Here is a 17,676-nt window from a genome sequence, read left to right as displayed (position 1 = left end):
GTGGTCGTAAATGGCTGCACATCCAGTTGGAAGAATGTCTCAAGTGGGGTACCACAGGGCTCTGTCCTGGGCCCTGTATTGTTCAACATCTTTATCAACGATTTAGATGAAGGAATTGAGGGTAAACTGATTAAATTTGCTGATGACACAAAGCTAGGAGGGATAGCTAATACTAGAGAAGAGAGAGAGAGGATTCAAAAAGATTTAAATAAACTGGAGAAGTGGGCAGTAACTAACAGAATGGTTTTTAACAGGGAGAAATGCAAAGTACTACATCTGGGCAATAAAAATGAAAAAAGCATATATAGAATGGGAGGAATAGGGCTAAGTGACAGCACATGTGAAAAAGACTTGGGTATACTAATAGATCACAGACTGAATATGAGTCAACAGTGTGATGCAGCAGCAAAAAAGGCAAATGCAGTTCTAGGATGTATTAACAGAAGCATACAGTCTAGATCACGTGAAGTCATTATTTCCCTCTACTCCTCTTTGGTCAGACCTCATCTGGAATATTGTGTCCAGTTTTGGGCCCCACATTTTAAAAAAGACATCAACAAACTGGAGCAAGTTCAGAAAAGAGCGACCAGAATGGTGACCGGTCTGCAAACCCTGTCTTATGAGGAAAGGTTGCAGGATTTGGGAATGTTTAGTTTGCAAAAGAGAAGACTGAGAGGAGACTTAATTGCTGTCTACAAATATCTAAAGGGCTGTCACATTGTAGAAGGCTCAACTTTATTCTCATTTGCACAAGGAAAGACTAGAAGCAATGGGATGAAACTGAATGGGAGGAGACACAGATTAGATATTAGAAAAAACTTTTTGACAGTTAGAGTGATCAATGAGTGGAACAGGCTGCCACGAGAAGTGGTGAGTTCTCCTTCAATGGAAGTCTTCAAACAGAGGCTGGACAGACATCTGACTGGGATGATTTAGCGAATCCTGCTTTGAGCAGGGGGTTGGACCAGATGGCCCAGGAGGTCCCTTCCAACTCTACGATTCTATGATTCTATGATTCTATGATTCTATGAATCATTAGACCCCCACTGAACAATCTCCCCCGTTTTCCAGTTAATGACTGGGTTATGGCGTTGTAACCAGGGCATGCCCAACACCAATCCTGCTGGTAGATTTTCCAGAACCAAACAACTTAATTTTTCCACATGGGTAGCGCCCACTTTGAGTGAAAACAAGTCAGACATAAAGAGAATTCCCTCTTTAGTGAGAGGGGAGGAGTCAATGGCCACCACTTTGATGGGAACCTTAAGTCTAACTGTCCCTATCTTACAGCGTGTGACCAATTGGGAGTCAATGAGATTGATGGATGATCCGCAGTCCATGAAAGCTGTAGAGGGAAAACAACAATCGTCCACTAACAGTTCCACATGAAGCAACACCTTAGAAAATGAGGAAAAGGGTACCTGAGGGTCTGAGTAGTCTCCCCGCTGACTACCCAGACCTAGTCGTTTCCCGTCGACCGGGTTGAGGATGGACAATCAGGACACTCCCTTTTCCAATGTCCCGTTTTACCACAGTAGAAGCATAACTGCTTTTCTCTCCGGCGTTGTCTCTCCTTTTCCTTCAGGGAGAGAGCCCCTACGTCCATGGGTACAGAAACAGTCTCTTTTCCACTAGGGAACAATGGAGTCTCCGCCTGCATCACCCCCCTGGCCCGCAGCCTGCGGTCCATCCGGACGGCCTGGGTCATGGCGTCCTCGAGAGGGTTAGGTGGGGGATGCAATGCCAAGGCATCCTGTAACCGCTCGGACAAGCCTCTGCAAAAGAGTCCTCGGAGTGCGGCGTCGTCCCAAGAGACCTCTGCGCCCCAGCGGCGGAATTCTGTGCAAAACCACTCAGCCGAGTGTTTCCCCTGACAGACACTCATCACCATGTCCTATGCCAGTCGCACTCGGTCCGGCTCATCATATATGTGCTCGAGGGCCTCAAAAAACGCATTCACAGACACTCTCTCAGGGGCAGTGGGAAGAAGGGAGAAAGCCCAAGCTTGTGGGGGCCCTCTTAACAGAGACATAATGACCCCAACCTTCTGACTTTCGTCCCCAGAGGAACGTGGCCTCAAACTAAAAAAGAGTTTGCACCCATCCATGAAGACCCTGAACTCCTTTTTGTTCCCCGAAAATAAATCAGGCAGTTTAACAGGTGGTTCTGGGGACATCAAAACAACATCACTCGTCCCAGCCCCCAGAGACCCAGCAGCTAAAGCCCCCCGCACTGTCTCAGAAACCTGCTGCTGAGAACGGGCCAGAGCTTGCTGCTCCAGAGATAAACCCTGAAACATTTGACTGAGATTTTTCGTTTGCTCAGCAAGAGATTGTATGGGATCCATATTTCTCAGCAAAGAAAAAAAAACAAAAAAAAAATCTTAATGGTCAGTTATAATGTCAGGAACACCGCACTGTACTTGCTCACTGAGCCAGAGCGCGCATCCTGTGTGTCAGGATCCTGTCAGCACCGGCGAGCAGCCACCGCTGAGCAGGGACTCACCCGCACTGTAGGGGTACCGGGGTCAGGTACAGCCAGAAAGTACCGATGCACAGGACCTGTGGATGCTGAAGTTTACTAAGCAGACATGGGACCTACGGTCATGTGACTGCAAGGGGGCAGGGCTTAGCGTCCTGCTTAGTTAGATGGAAAGACACTATACAGAATTACTCAGAGTCAGGCAAAATGGGGTTCATACACAGAGATAGCCGTAACGTACCAAGGATGAGACAGAGCGGATAGTCAGGGCCAAGCAGCAGTCAAAAAACAAACAGACATAGAAGGTACCAAGCAGAATCCAAAGCAATATCCAGAGAACAAACCGAGCCATACACATAGAATCAAGTAACCAGAACACAGCAAAAACACACTCAGGGGTCACCACACTATGCCAAGGGCAAGAGTGTAACTGACAGGGATGGGAGCATCCTGAGGCTATAAGAAGCCTCTCCCAGAACCAGGGAGAGGCCACAATCATAGCCCCAGGTGTGCAGGTAAGCCTGCACCGGGATCACAACCTTTAACCCCAGAAATGCCAGTCATCAGCAGTGGTTCCAGACATTAACCCCACGTGTGCGAGTCAAACCCGCGCTGAGATCATGACAGTATAGTATTTTTATAGAATCTTTCTTTCTCTCTCTGTTTTTTCTCTCTCTGTTCTTTCTTTCTGTCTCTTTTCTTTCTTTCTCTCTGTTCTTTCTTCCCCTCTTTCTTTCTCTTTCTCTGTTCTTACTTTGAAAAGTAAAAAATTGTGAGATGTCTTGCAGAGGGATGCAGCAGTCTTGAAATTGCCAAACTTTTGAAGCGTGATCACCGAACAGTCAAGCGTTTCATGGCAAATAGCCAACAGGGTCGCAAGAAGCGTGTTGATAAAAAAGGCGCAAAATAACTGCCCATGAATTGAGGAAAATCAAGCGTCAAGCTGCCAAGATGCCATTTGCCACCAGTTTTGCCATATTTCAGAGCTGCCACATTACTGGAGTATCAAAAAGCACAAGGTGTGCCATAGTCAGGGACATGGCCAAGGTAAGGAAGGCTGGAAAACGACCACCTTTCAACAAGAAACATAAGAAAACGTCAAGAAATAACTTAAGACTGATTTTTCTAAGGTTTTATGGACTGATGAAATGAGAGTGACTCTTGATGGGCCAGATGGATGGGCCCGAGGCTGGATCAGTAAAGGGCAGAGAGCGCCACTCCGACTCAGACACCAGCAAGGTGGAGGTGGGCTACTGGTATGGGCTGGTATCATCAAAGATGAACTTGTGGGACCTTTTCGGGTTGAATGAGCATGCTGCAGATTTTACCACTGTGTTAGCACAGCATTGCGGAATCCCATAGGATTGCATGGGGTGCGTTATTTGTGTTTTCACGCCGATTCTGCAGCGGAAAATTGCAGCAAAAACGCAGAAGAAAGTAACATGTGAACGCAGCCTAGAGTGTGAGTGTGTGAGAGTGTGAATTTGCTCCAAGGACCCTCAGGAGTTCTGCCAAAATGCCAACTTTGAGGGGTGGTTTTGCTGCTAAGAATGTTTCTTGGGAGAAATAACATATAACAAAACTCTATGTGCATCAAGCATTAGATCAAATAGTAGAATAATAAATGCTATTTAGTGTAAAATATATTTTCTTCCACAAAAACTCCAGGAAAACAAAAAACCCTCATAGGATAGCAAATGATCTATTCACCACAAGCAATCATCTGTCTTCTGTCTGGTTTGGAAACAGTTAATGCAAGTAAATGAACAGAAGTCAGGATGGCCGAGCGGTCTAAGGCGCTGTGTTCAGGTCGCAGTCTCCTCTGGAGGCGTGGGTTCGAATCCCACTTCTGACATCATTTCTTTTCTGTCATGAAATTGTACAGCTTCTCCCACAAATTGTCCAGTTGTCACACAAATATTTGTTTGTGAGACAACACCTGTAACCCTATCCCTGCCATTTATAAGTTATACCGTAATGAGAATATCACAAAGCCTAACCCTTTCCATGCTGTGATCCGACCCCTTGTGTGGACAATCACGACCTGTCTGACCTCATTCCTTATGTTAGAGAGCAGTTATATGTGCTCTAACAGCTGGAGCTAATGTACGGGAATATAGATATACAGCGCGTCACTACATTAGTGTAAACATAAGCCAGTCCCACCAGTCTCCTGTGCAGCTCGCTCCCTGGTGGCGTCTCCTCCTCTGTTACCAATGACTGACAGGTCTCTCCCCATAGACGCACGTAGAGAGACACATATCATTCAACAGCAGCGAGCGGTGAGAAGCCGCAGAATCTTTTCCATCTTATTCATCACTCCATGTTCTTTGCTTACTTTCTGCTGAAAATTTAATGGGTGAAGAAAATGTGACTTTCTAGAAGTCGGGATCAAAGCAGGAGCCATCAGATCTTCAATCTCACACTATCCTAAGTGACTGATTTTGGTTGTTTGTAATTGGTTGAAATATCACCCAGTTGTTCTGCAGAACACTACTGCGTCCGGTCAGTATGAGACTGACAAGTAGCCTGCCAGACCCACAATTCTGAAGGAACGTGCAGGAGACCCAGAAGCTATTGTCAGGCATCCATTTGCCATGAAAGCTCATCAGCACCCATGAACCAATGATGACAGATTGGGCGCCCTCCATACGCCAAAATCCTCCTGTGATTCTGTCCCTATTAACAGTGGCATATGTGGGGTTAAACTGCTTCGCACCGTCAGGGCCGGGTTTAGGCAAAGTGGGGCCCTAGGCAAAGTTTAAAATTGGGCCCCAAATGATAACATATTGCACATCACACAGAAGCATTTCGGTTTTATTTACATGCGCTGAGTTCAGGCTGCTAAATGAGTGTGATCGACATTACTGAAATAGTTCAACACTTGTTTCCCGGCCTCTTTCCACCGGCTGAGGAACAATGATGGGGACAGAACGATCACTAATGGATCACTAAGGGTGTGTGCACACGTTGCGGTTTTTGCTGCGGTTCCACAGCGGATTTGGTCCTGCGTTTCTGCAGTAGTTTCCATGTGGTTTACAGTACCATGTAAACCTATGGAAAACCAAATCCGCCGTGCACATGCTGCCGAAAATGCCACGCAGATTTGCTGCGGTTTATTTTCCACAGCATGTTACTTCTTTTTTGCGGAACCGCAGCTGCAGTGTACATTCCGGGACATAAAAATCAATCAATCTCTCTCTCTCATCCGCACTGCCAAACCACACTAGAACCTGCATCAAATCCGCTGTACACATGCTAGGAATCCACAGGAAAAATGCATGTGTTTTACCCTGCGGTTTCTGCCAAGAGATATGGATTCTCTGCAGAAAAAGCCGCAGGCTAATCTGCAACGTTTGCACACACCCTAACAGATCACCATATAGTATCATGTTATCAGCAGCACATCTACAGTTTACACCCCATAGTCCTCCATACAATATAATCTGCCCCATAGTCCTCCATATAGTATAATATACTCCTCAGTCCTCCATATAGTATAATACACTACTGATAGCCCTCCATATATTAAAATACACTGCTCAGTCCTTCATATAGTATAAAACAATCCTCATAGTTCTCCATATAGTATTATTCACTGCCATAGTCATCCATGTAGTACAATTCACTTTCACTTCCCATAGCATAATGCACCCCATAGTTCTTCATATAATGTATTCCCCATAGTCCTCAATACAGTATAATGCAGCCCACATATTGTATAATGCAGCCACCCAATAGAGCATAATGCAGCCACCCCACAGAGTATAATGCAGCCCCACCATACAAAGTAAAGTAACCTGTTGTGAGTTCATTTTTCCCTTCACCGTTGAGGTCTGATGAACTCCCTCCTCTGGTGAAGGAAGGTAGTGAGGCTGATTACCAAACACCTGGGCAGCTAGATGATGACTGGGTGGCTGGAATTGAGGACTGGATATAAGGCAGCTGACGCCCTTCTTCCTTGCTGGTGATCCTGCTGGATTCTTGGAGACCAGTCTGATTCCTGCATCTCAAAGCTAAGTTTTTCTGCTCTGCTTTGTACACTTCAGTTTTGTTTTTTGTTTTGCCTTGTTTTTTGGGAGTTCTGCCATCCCCGGCCGGGGGTGAGCTGAATTCCATTTTTGTCTCTGATCTGTTGATCTTTTGCTCTGTCTTCAGAATATACCTGAGTGCTGATATAGTCTTTTGAAGCCTAGCGACTTCAGGGCCTGTTTTTCCTATCAGTCGGTTGGCACATTTTGGATAGGGTTTTTGCTGATGGCAGACAGCGGCTTTCCTATCCTGTCCTATTTAGTTAGCTTGGGCCCCATAATTTGCTCAACCTATCTTTCTATCTGTGTTAGTGTTTTCATCTTGCTTGACCGTCATTATATGTTGGGGGCTGCCTATTGCTTTGGGGTCTGCTCTGGGGCAGTTTAGTTTTTCCCCTTTCTGTCTTTAGGCTATGTAGTTCTCCGGCTGTGATCGAGGAGTCTAGGGCACCGTAGGAACCCCCCACGGCTACTGCTAGTTGTTGTGGATAGGTTCAGGGGTCTGCAATCCGATAGCTGCCAACCTCTCTGGTTTTTGTGAACTTAGCTAGTATTTTGCTTTTTCCTCCTTCGGTGACTCATCATAACAGTAACCCCCATAGAATATAATGCAGCCCCCCTCTTATAGTATAATGCAGCCACCACTTAGAGAATAATGCAGCTACCCCAGAGTATAATGCAGCCACTCCCCCCACATAGCATAATGCAGCCACCCAATAGAGCATAATGCAGCCACCCCACAGAGTATAATGCAGCCCCACCATACAAAATAATGTAACCCCATAGAATATAATGCAGCCCCCCTCTCATAGTATAATGCAGCCACCACTTAGAGAATAATGCAGCTACCCCAGAGTATAATGCAGCCTCACTCCCCACATAGTATAATGCAGCCCCTCCATAGAATATATGGCAACACCCTCATAGGATATAATGCAGCCCCTTATATAGTATAATGTAGCCCCTCCATAGAATACAATGTAGCCCTCCTCATATAGTATAATGCAGCCCCCATTGAATATAATAAATAGCCCCCCATAGAATATAATGTAGCCCCAAATAGAATATAATACAGCCCACCTCTCCAAATAATATAATGTAGTCCCCCACATTATATAACACAGCCTCCCCCTATTGAATATAATGTAAAATGTACCCCCCATGGTATATAACACAGCCGCATAGTATATAGCCCAGCACCACATGGTATATAGCCCAGCACCACATGGTATACAGCCCAACCCACCATCATAGTATACAGCCTAGCCCACCATGGTATACAGCACAGCATGGTATATAGCCCCCAAGAATGGTATAATACAGCCCAGCATGGTATATAGCCCCCCAGCATGGTATATAGCTCCCCCAGAATGGTATAATACAGCCCAGCATGGTATATAGCCCCCAGAAGGGTGTAATACTGCCCAGCATGGTATATAGCCCCCCAGCATGGTATGATAGAGCCCAGCATGGTATATAGCCCCCTCCAGAATGGCATAATACGGTCCAGCATGGTATATAGCCCCCCCAGCATGGTATGATACAGCCCAGCATGGTATATAGCCCCTCCAGCATGGTATAATACAGCCCAGTATGGTATATAGCCCCCCCAGAATGGTATGATACAGCCCAGCATGGTATATAGCCCCCCAGAATGGTATGATATAGCCCAGCATGGTATATAGCCCCCCAGAATGGTATAATACAGCCCAGCATGGTATATAGCCCCCCCCAGCATGGTATGATACAGCCCAGCATGGTATATAGCCCCCCAGCATGGTATCATACAGCCCAGCATGGTATATAGCCAACCCAGCATGGTATAATACATCCCAGCATGGTATATAGTCCCTCCAGAATGGTATATATTCCCCCCAGAGTGGCCCCACAGTCCAGTACTCACACTGATTTAAAAAAAAAACACTTCTCACCTTCTCCTCGTGCCCGCGCTGCTGGCTGCTCCTGTCTCCTCCTGCTCTGTCTGGCACACAGTGAGAGCGCGATGACGTCATCGTGCCCCCGCTGTGACAGAGACAGAGCGGGGAATGATGGTAGAGGGAGCGTCAGCTGACGCTCTCTCCTCCATCACTGCCTCCTTCAGTGCGGCGGCGGGAGTCGGCGCTGGCGGCAGGCGGGCCACCCTGGCCCACAGGGGCCCCATAGCGGCTGTGTGATGTGCCGCTGGCTGGGTGCCCCTGGAGGAGCGGGGGCCCTAGGCAGCTGCCTAGTCTGCCTGCCCATAACGCCGGCCATGCGCACAGTGAGAAGATGGATCCTAGCAGTTACTACAGGAGCTTGGCTGTGTATATCAGTCAGGCTCCTGCACTTACACCCATGTCACGTCAGCAGCACCCTACAATTGGCTGCACTGTAACTATAAATGGAAAGTTTAGAGATTCACAATGAACTTCTTGTTTAAAATATATATAATAAAATCTTTTTCATGATATTCGCTTTATTGAGAGCATTTTTAAATGTAATGAAATTTATTATCATTTCCTTTCCCTTTCCATCTACATTTTCAAAAAATTCAATCACGTCTCCTTAGGAGCAGCAGCAATCCGGGTTTCTGGTTGTAAATTGTTCACCTGAGTGATGAAATCTGACAAAGAAATCCGGATAATGTGTCCAAACTGTGACCTCCAAGCCCCTGTGGCCTAATGGATAAGGCACTGGCCTACTAAGCCAGGGATTGTGTGGGTTCAAGTCGTATCTGGGGTGATTGGTGTTAATACAAGTGGTTTTTAATTTTTTTTCTTTTTCTTCCTACTTTTCTTTATGGTCTCCATTATGGTAAAGGTAATGTTTGTACTAAGAGTAACTTTCTTGAACTTTGCCAGTGATTGTCATTTATACACTATAAATCTCACTATAAATGGCTGTTTTTCATTTGCCATATGGTTCGCAACATATAGGCCTTATTAATGCTAATTTGTATGTCCTTTATAAATAGGCGCGGCTCACAGCATTCTCTGTGGTCGTGTCTTTAGGCTGCTCTGCATTATTACCCTGAGAGCAATGCCCCTTTTGTAAGAGACATATAAATTATTTTTAAAGAAAAATGCCCATATCTCAGGATCTGTATGGTGAAATAAAAAAGCAATAAATTCAGGGGAACGGTGGGAATAAAATAAGTGCAGAAACTGGCCAGTCCTGACCTTGGCACAGGTCCTCTTGAAGGCGTTTCCCTGTGCATTAAAATGTAGTATTTGGTCTGTTGTGATTATTTATTCCCTGACTTGTCCTCTGTTGTATCACATTCAATACGCTATAATAACTTTCTATATTACCACTAGAAAAATTATTAATGTTTGGAACTGCTGGTGATATAACAATATAATTTTCAATTATTGGAACTTTCCTACACCTCAGTTTACACTGTTCGAAAACACAAGTGACCATCAGCCTAATTAGCTCATTTGGGAGAGTGTTAGACTGAAGATCTAAAGGTCCCTGGTTTGATTCTGGGCTTCCGCATAAGGAGAGGTTAACTTTATACATAATATTTTTACATTTTCTTTTTGCTTTGATTTTCTTGCAGGACTCCACAATTCATAGATAATAAACTCACATAATATTACAATCTTAAAAATAGCAATTGTGGTTTATAAATCTGTAACTTGTGAATCAGATACTGACATCTAGTGGCCATTATGACAACTGCAACATTTCAATACTAATTGTTACTTATATAAAACTAGATGGAGGCCTAATGCTATCGTGTCAGGAGGGCGAAAATGTCACAATGGGGGCAGGCTTTGAGAATTTCTCCCCCCTTGTGCTCATGCACTTATCTACTCTCTCTCTCTCCCCATCTGAATTCTGCTGAATTCTCCCTTCTGTGCTCTCTTCTTTGACCTGTCTTCCCCATGTGCTGTCCCCCTTCTCTGCTGTCTCTCTTCTTCCTGTGCTGTGTTCTCCCCTCATGTGATGTCCTGTTTGAGCTGTCTGCCCCCTGTGCTCTGTCTCTCTCACCCCTGTGTCTGACCATGTACAGTGTGAGTGTGTGTGTGTGAGTGTGAATGTGAGTGTGTGACAGTGAGTGTGTATGCATGTGAGTTTGTGAGTGTGTGTATGAGTGTGAGTGTTAGCGTCAGTGTGTGAGTGTGTGAATGTAACTGTGAGTGTTAGAGTGGGAATGTGAGTGTATGAATGTGAGAGTGTGAGTGTGTCATTGTTTGACTGTGACTGTGTGAGTGTAAGGGTCAGTGTGTGAGTGTGGGCATAAGAGTGTGAGAGTGTGAGAGTGCGATTGTGAGTGTGTGAGTATGACTCTGAATGTGAGAGTTTGAAAGTGAGTTTGCGAGTGTGTGTGTGTGAGTGTGTGAATGTGAGTGTGAGAGTTTTAATGTGAGTATGTGAGTGTGTCAGTGTATGAGTGTGACTGTGAGAGTGCGAGTGTGAGAATGAGTGTATGTGAGTGTGAGCTTGAGTGTGTGAATGTGAGTGTAAGAGTGAGTGTTTGAGTGAGTAGGTGTGACTGAGAGAGTGTGAATGTGAGTCTGTGAGTGTGAATGTGAGTGTGTGCGTGTGACTGTGAGAATTTGAATATGAGTGTTTATGAGGGTGACTGTGACAGTGTGAGAGTGAATATGTGAGTGTGGGTGTGAGAGCGAGTGTGTAGGTGTGTCTGAGAGAGTGTGAATGTGTAAGAGAGTGTGTGAGTGTGTGAGAGTTTGTGAGAGTGAGTGTGTGGGTGTGAGAGTGAGTGTTTAGGTGTGTAGGTGTGGCTGAGAGAGTGTGAATGTAAGTGTGTGAGTGTTTGTGTGTGAGAGTGTGAGAGCGTGAGTGTGTCAGTGTTTGACTTTGTGTGAGAGTGTCTGAGTGGGAGTGTGAGATTTAGTTTGTGGGTGTGAGAGTGAGTGTCTAGGTGTGAATGTAAGCGTGTGAGTGTAAATGTGTGTGTGTGTGTGAGTGTGTGAGTGAGTGTGTGGGAGTGTGTAAATGTAACTGTGAGTGTTAGAGTGTGAATGTGAGTGTGTGAGTGTAAGAATCAGTGTGGGGGTGTGAGAGTGTGAGTGTGTGAATGTGATTGTGAGAGTTTGAATGTGAGTGAGTGTGAGAGTGTGTCAGTGTATGAGTGACACTTTGAGTGTGAGAGTATGAGTGTGAGAGTGCTAGTGTGAGAATGAGTGTATGTAAGTGTGAGTGTGAGTTTGAGTGTGTGAATGTGAGTGTAAGAGAGTGTGTGAGTGTGAGTCTGTGAGTGTGTATGAGAGTTTGAATGTGAATATGTGAGTGAGTGTGAGAGTGTATGAGTGTGACTGTGCGAGTGTGAGTAAGTGTGAGTGTTAGTGTGAGAGTGAGTGTGTGAGCTTGAGTGTGTGAATGTGAGTGTGACTCTGAGTATGTTTGCAAGTGTGACTGCTGGTGTGAGAATGAGTGTGAGTGTTAGTGTGAGAGTGAATATGTAAGTGAGAGTGTGTGAGAATGTGAGTGTGAGAGTTAGTTTGAGAGTGATTGTGTGGGTGTGAGTGTGTATGTGTGTCTGAGAGAGTGTGAATGTAAGTGTGTGAGTGTATGAGTGTAAGTGTGTGAATGTAACTGTGAGTGTTAGAGTGTGAATGTGAGTGTAAGTGTGTCAGTGTTTGACTTTGACTGTAAGTGTAAGGGTCAGTGTGTGAGTGTGGGCATGAGAGTGTGATTGTGTGAGTGTGTAAGTGTGACAGTGAGTGTGAGAGTGTGTGTGAGTGTGAGAGTGTGAATGTGCGTTTGTGAGTGTATGAGTGTGAGTGTCTGCGGGTATGAATGTGTGTGTGAATGTGTGAGTGTGAGTGTGAGAGTGTGAGTTTGCACCAAGGACCCTTAGGAGTTCTGCCAAAATGCCAACTTTGAGGGGTGGTTTTGCTGCTAAGAATGTTTCTTGGGAGAAATAATATATAACAAACCTCTATGTGCATCAAGCATTAGATCAAATAGTAGAACAATAAATGCTATTTAGTGTAAAATATATTTTCTTCCACAAAAACTCCAGGAAAACAAAAAACCCTCATAGGATAGGAAACATTTCTTTTCACCACAAACAATCATCTGTCTACTGTCTGGTTTGGAAACAGTTAATCCACACAATACTCTGCAGAAGTCAGGATGGCCGAGCGGTCTAAGGCGCTGCGTTCAGGTCGCAGTCTCCTCTGGAGGCGTGGGATCGAATCCCACTTCTGACATCATTTCTTTTCAGTCATGTAATTGTACAGCTTCTCCCACAAATTGTCCAGTTGTCACACAAATATTTGTTTGTGAGACAACACCTGTAACCCTATCCCTGCCATTTATAAGTTATCACGTAATGAGAGTATCACAAAGCCTAAAGGTCCCGTCACACATAGTGAGAGATCGCTGCTGAGTCACAAGTTTTGTGACACAACAGCGATCAGTGACCGGCCCCCCTGCTGGTATCCCGCTGGATTCACCGTTGCCGCCAGGACCCCATCGAGACCATGAGGAAACACCGCCACCACCAGGATCCAGGACGCCATCTTCTCCAGGACTTCACCAGACTCCCTTATGTACCACGGCCTTGGAGTCACCACCTGCATCCAGGAATCTAACTTCGGATGTTGTCGGACTGATAAGTCTAATACCCCTGAATTCCTTGCCTTATTTACCGTCACCTATTTTTCCCAAGTTCCAAATTCCCTCCAATACGAGTTTCTACTTTTAAATATTTCAACTGAGTGATGAAGTCCGGATAATGTGTTCACTCAGCCACCTTTGAGCCCCAGTGGCCTAATGGATAAGGCACTGGCCTCCTAAGCCAGGTATTGTGGGTTTGAGTCCCATCTGGGGTGATAGGTGTTAGTAGAAGTGTTTTTTTTTTCTTTTTCTTCCTACTTTTCTTTATGGTCTCCATTATGGTAAAGGTAATGTTTGTACTAAGAGTAACTTTCTTGAACTTTGCCAGTGATAGTCATTTATACACTATAAATCTCACTATAAATGGCTGTTTTTCATTTGCCATATGGTTCACAACTAGTGTTGAGCTTTCCGATACCGCAAGTATCAGGTATCGGCCGATATTTGCCGTATCGGAATTCCGATACCGAGTACCGATACTTTTTTCATATCGGATACCGGAATCGGAAGTCCAAAATGCAATGAGCCACTTTTATGGCTCTGATTGGCTGCCGAAATGACGTCATCATGATGCGCTGTCTGTGCGCATCATGATGCGCCGTCAGTTCGGGCCTTCGGGGGGGCTGTGCCGACTGTCCGGGGGTCTGTACCGGCCTGCCGGTGGTCTGTGCAGGCTCCGGGGGTCTGTGCCAGCCTGCCGGGGGGCTTTGCTGGCCTGCCGGTGGTCTGTGCAGGCTCCGGTAGTCTGTGCCGGCCTGCCGAGGGGCTGTGCCGGCCTGCCGGTGGTCTGTGCAGGCTCCGGTGGTCTGTGCCGGCCTGCCGGGGGGCTGTATATGTATGTATTGTATGTAGTATATATGTATGTTGCATGCATGTAGTATATATGCAGTATATATGTAGCATGCATGTTGCATGCATGTGGTATATATATGTAGCATGTATGTAGCATGTATGTAGCATGCATGTAGTATGTATGTTACATGTAGTATATATGTAGTATGCATGTTGTATGCATGTAGCATGTATGTAGCATGTAATTTTTTTTTTTTTTTTACATTCAACACATTAGCCGGATGATGGGACTACTACTGTCCCATCATTGGCTAATGTGTCAATCACTGTCATGGTAGCAGGCATCGCCCGATGGGACTTGTAGTCCCATCGGACGATGCCTGCACAGACCACCGGAGCCTGCACAGACCACCGGCAGGCCGGCACAGCCCCCCGGCAGGCCGGCACAGCCCCCCGGAGCCTGCACAGTCCACCGGCAGGCCGGCACAGCCCCCCGGCAGGCCGGCACAGACCACCGGAGCCTGCACAGACCACCGGCAGGCCGGCACAGCCCCCCGGCAGGCCGGCACAGACCACCGGAGCCTGCACAGACCACCGGCAGGCCAGCACAGCCCCCCGGCAGGCCGGCACAGACCCCCGGAGCCTGCACAGCCCCCCCGGCAGGCCGGCACAGCCCCCCGGCAGGCCGGCACAGACCCCCGGCAGGCCGGCACAGACCCCCCGAAAGGCCCGTACAGACCCCAGAGAGGCTGTACAAGGCAAAAATAGGATTTTTCTTATTCCGATACCGGAAGTCCCATAGACTTGAATGGGACTTCCGGTATCGGAATCGGCGATACCCGATATTTTTTTTAGATCGGCCGATACCATCCGATCCGATACTTTTAAGTATCGGACGGTATCGCTCAACACTATTCACAACATATAGGCCTTATTAATGCTAATTTGTATGTCCTTTATAAATAGGCGCGGCTCACAGCATTCTCTGCGGTCGTGTCTTTAGGCTGCTCTGCATTATTACCCTGAGAGCAATGCCCCTTATGTAATAGACATATAAATTATTATTAAAGAAAAATGCCCATATCCCAGGATCTGTATGGTGAAATAAAAAAGCAGTAAATTCAGGGGAATGGTGGGAATAAAATAAGTGCAGAAACTGGCCAGTCCTGACCTTGGCACAGGTCCTCTTGAAGGCGTTTCCCTGGACAGTAAAATTTCGTATTTGGTCTGTTGTGATTATTTATACCCTGACTTGTCCTCTGTTGCATCACAATCAACATGCTATAATGACTTTCTATATTACCACTAGAAAAATTATTAATCTTTGGAACTGCTGGTGATATAACAATATAATTTTCATTTATTGGAACTTTCCTACACCTCAGTTTACACTGTTCAAAAACACAAGTGACCATCAGCCAAAATAACTCAGTTGGGAGAGCGTTAGACTGAAGATCTAAAGGTCCCTTGTTCGATCCTGGGTTTCGGCATAAGGGAAGGTTATTTAATACATAATATTCTTACATTTTCTTTTTGATTTTCTTGCAGGACTCCACATTTCTTAGATAATAAAGTCACATAATATTACAATCTTAAAAATAGCAATTGTGGTTTATAAATCTGTAACTTGTGAATCAGATACTGACATCTAGTGGCCATTATGACAACTGCAACATTTCAATACTAATTGTTACTTATATAATAATAATAATAATTTTTATTTATATAGCGCCAACATATTCCGCAGCACTTTACAATTAAGCGGGGACATGTACAGAAAATAAATTCAACACAAGTTAAGACAATTTAAACAGTGACATTAGGAGTGAGGTCCCTGCTCGCAAGCTTACAATCTACAAGGAAATAGGGGGGGACACAGTAAGTGAAAAGGGCTTGTTATTTCAGGTCTGACAATTGTAATAAATAGGGATTTTCATATAAAGCTGCATGATCCGGTCATCAGCCCGTGTGTTTAAGTGAAATAGTCAAGTATCAAGTGCAGTTATCGTGTGCATGGAGGGTGTGGAGACAGATGAATAGTAGGGGGCAGATTCAGAATAATATTTGGAAGGAGGGAACAGGGCAAAGTTAATTTACTGAGTAGTTCATGTGGTAGGCTTGTTTGAAGAGATGGGTTTTCAAAGCACGCTTGAATAGGTTGGGGCTAGGTATCAGTCTGATCGTCTGGGGAAGTGCATTCCAGAGAACTGGTGCAGCACGAGAGAAGTCTTGGAGATGGAGGTGCGAGGTTCGGATTACAGGGGATGTTAGTCTTAGGTCATTTGTAGAACGGAGGGCACATGTAGGGCGATAGACAGAGATGAGAGAGGAGATATATGGCGGTGCAGAACTGTGGAGAGTTTTGTGGGTGAGAGAGATGAGTTTATACTGGACCCTGTGGCGAATAGGTAACCAGTGTAATGACTGGCACAAAATGGAGGCATTGGTGAAGCGGCTGGACAGAAATATGACCCTGGCTGCCGCATTCAAGATGGATTGGAGAGGAGAAAGTTTAGTAAGAGGGAGACTGATCAGAAGAGAGTTGCAGTAGTCCAGACGAGAATGAATAAGAGCGACAGTAAGAGTCTTAGCAGTTTTAAAGGTGAGAAAAGGTCGAATTCTGGAGATATTTTTAACCCTTTTGCACCAGAGACTGTTTTTGCCTTCGTGACCGGGCCAATTTTTTCAATTCTGACCAATGTCAGAGGTCAAAACTCTAGAAAGCTTCAACAGATCCTGCTGATTCTGACAATGTTTTCTCGTGACATGTTGTACTTCATGATAGTGGTAACATTTATTAGATATGACTTGCACTTATTTGTTAAAAAAATTGAAATTTGGCAAAAATTTAGAAAATTTTGCAATTTTCAAACTTTTAATTTTTATGCCCTTAAATCAGAAAGTCATATCACACAAAATAGTTAATAAATAACATTTCCCACATGTCTACTTTACATCTGCACAATTTTGGAAACATCATTTTTTTTAGGACATTATAAGGGTTAAAATTTGACCAGCGATTTCTCATTTTTACAACAAAATTTACAAAACCATTTTTTTAGGGACCACCTCACATTTGAAGTGAGTTTGGGGGGTCAATATTACAGAAAATACCCAAAAGTGACACCATTATAAAAAATGCACCCCTCATTGTACTCAAAACCACATTCAATAAGTTTATTTACCCTTCAGGTGCTTCACATGAATGAATGGAATGTGGAAGGAAAAAATAAACATTTAACTTTTTTCATAAACATTTTAATTCAGAACCATTTTTTTTATTTTCACAAGTGTAAAAAGAGAAAATGAACCACAAACTTTTTTGTGCAATTTCTCCTGAATACGCCGATACCCCGAATATGGGGCTAAACTACTGTTTGGGCACATGGCAGAGCTCAGAAAGGAAGGAGTGCCGTTTGACTTTTTCAATGCAGAATTGGCTGGAATTGGGATCGGATGCCATGTCACATTTGGAGAGCCCCTGATGTACCTAAACAGTGGAAACCCCCCATAAGTGACTCCATTTTGGAAACTAGACCCCTTAAGGAGCTTATCTAGATGTGTGGTGAGCACTTTGAACTCCCAAGTGCTTCACAGAAGTTTATAACGTAGAGCCATGAAAATAAAAAATCATCTTTTTTCCACAAAAATGATCTTTTAGCCCCCAATTTTTATTTTCACAAGGGTAACAAGAGAAATTTGACCGAAAAAGTTGTTCTCCAATTTGTCCTGAGTAGAGTTGAGCGACTTTTGGTTTTTTAGGGTCGCGTTTCGTTTCGTGAAACCCGACTTTTCCAAA

At 44.9% G+C, this 17,676-nt stretch overlaps 3 non-coding genes across 3 annotated transcripts; all 3 read left to right on the top strand.

Moving 5' to 3' along the window:
• The first annotated feature begins 4,253 nt into the window (after positions 1-4,253).
• TRNAL-CAG (transfer RNA leucine (anticodon CAG)) lies at positions 4,254-4,336 on the top strand. The gene has a single exon. It is a non-coding gene; the product is annotated as a tRNA-Leu (tRNA).
• Positions 4,337-12,593: 8,257 nt separating this feature from the next.
• TRNAL-CAG (transfer RNA leucine (anticodon CAG)) lies at positions 12,594-12,676 on the top strand. The gene has a single exon. It is a non-coding gene; the product is annotated as a tRNA-Leu (tRNA).
• Positions 12,677-13,227: 551 nt separating this feature from the next.
• On the top strand, positions 13,228-13,300 carry TRNAR-CCU (transfer RNA arginine (anticodon CCU)). Its single transcript has one exon. It is a non-coding gene; the product is annotated as a tRNA-Arg (tRNA).
• The last annotated feature ends 4,376 nt before the right edge of the window (positions 13,301-17,676 follow it).

This window comes from Dendrobates tinctorius, unplaced genomic scaffold, assembly GCF_039654945.1.
Source record: "Dendrobates tinctorius isolate UK_male_01 unplaced genomic scaffold, ASM3965494v1 ptg000018l, whole genome shotgun sequence".
Taxonomy (NCBI): Eukaryota; Metazoa; Chordata; class Amphibia; order Anura; family Dendrobatidae; genus Dendrobates; species Dendrobates tinctorius.
This window is presented reverse-complemented; position numbering and strand designations above follow the sequence as displayed.